Genomic DNA, 1,436 nt, shown 5'->3' on the forward strand with positions numbered 1-1,436 from the left:
CCTTGCCTCTAGTAATTGGCAAGTGCAGTATTCAATTATGCTTAATGAGTGATACAAGCAGACACACGCATGAATGAATGATCACGTGCTGAAGGATCAAGCAGATAACATCATCATTGTCATTTCTCTTATCAAATATGATTGATTTAGAGTCATGAGGAGGTCCCTGAAATAGTTAATCCATTAATGCAAATAATGAATGTTCATGTAGCCTTAGTTTTATTTATTTATTTTTTAAGATTTTGTATGTTTACAAAGGGAGAGGGAACACAAGCAGGGGGATTGAGAGAGGGAGAAGCAGGCTTCTCCCTGAGCAGGGAGTCCAATGTGAGGCTGGATCCCAGGACCCTGGGATCATGACCTGAGCCGAAGGCAGACACTTAACGACTGAGCCACCCAGGCGCCCCTGTAGCCTTAGTTTTAATGCAATATTTGCTGCAACTAAGTGAAATTTTTTCCAGCCAGTTTAAATGAAAATGAGGATCTATTATAAGGTTACTGAAGTGTCTCATGGACCACAGAGTTTTATCCGTGACTCTAGCCAACAAGAATGAGTACCACTGGTAAGGGTAATATAGATGGGTTAAAAAAAATTTTTTTTTTTAAATTGATCACCAATTATGGAAAAACAACACATTGATCCACAGAAAAGATGCCTCCCACTCTGGTCCTGGTATTTTTACTCATTTAAGAGCAAAGCAACACCATAGATTTGTTGAGTGGGACAGTCCAGTCAGTCTTCTGGCATCTAAGACACTAAAACCAGGAGAGGCACACAAAGAGTCACTGCTCTTACCAGGAAGGATTTACAAGGAATCAGTTACCAAAGTGAGCTACAGTGCTGCTACTTCATGTCTTATCTCTGTGCTGGGCTCAGTAGGATGGGGAGAGACTTCCATAATTTTATCCCCTTTCTGGCTTAAAAACTGGAGCTTAATTTTTTGGAAAGTTGACTCGGGCACTAGAGGGTGGTAGAAAATCCCTTCTCGCTGTATTTTACAAAACTTAGATATTAAAGACAAAAGACAAACAAACAAAAAAACCAACCTTATGGTATTGACCCAAAGGTAAAACGTCATCCTGTTGTAAAGAAGGGAAGGGAAGCCATTCATGACTGATTTATAATTGGGAAAAACTTGAAGAAGGGCTTTTAAGATGTTCAATGTATTATTTTAGGGAAGATAGACATATAGTTTGAGAAAGAGGACTGTTTCTTGTAAATGAAATAGGTAGGGCAAAGCCTTGATGTTAAATGAAAATACTGGCTTAATTTCCTCCTAAATGAGTAATGTATGTGTATCACCCTGAATGGGGCCTGATGTATAGCAGCTCTCAATACATGGGAGCTATGGTATCGGTTAGGATTGCAGGTAACAAAACCTGGAAATAATAGCTTAAATGAGTGAGAGTCTTATCTCAGAAAACCGAAGTCTGGA

This window comes from Martes martes (genome assembly GCF_963455335.1).
Source record: "Martes martes genome assembly, chromosome: 13".
In the NCBI taxonomy this organism is placed as follows: Eukaryota; Metazoa; Chordata; class Mammalia; order Carnivora; family Mustelidae; genus Martes; species Martes martes.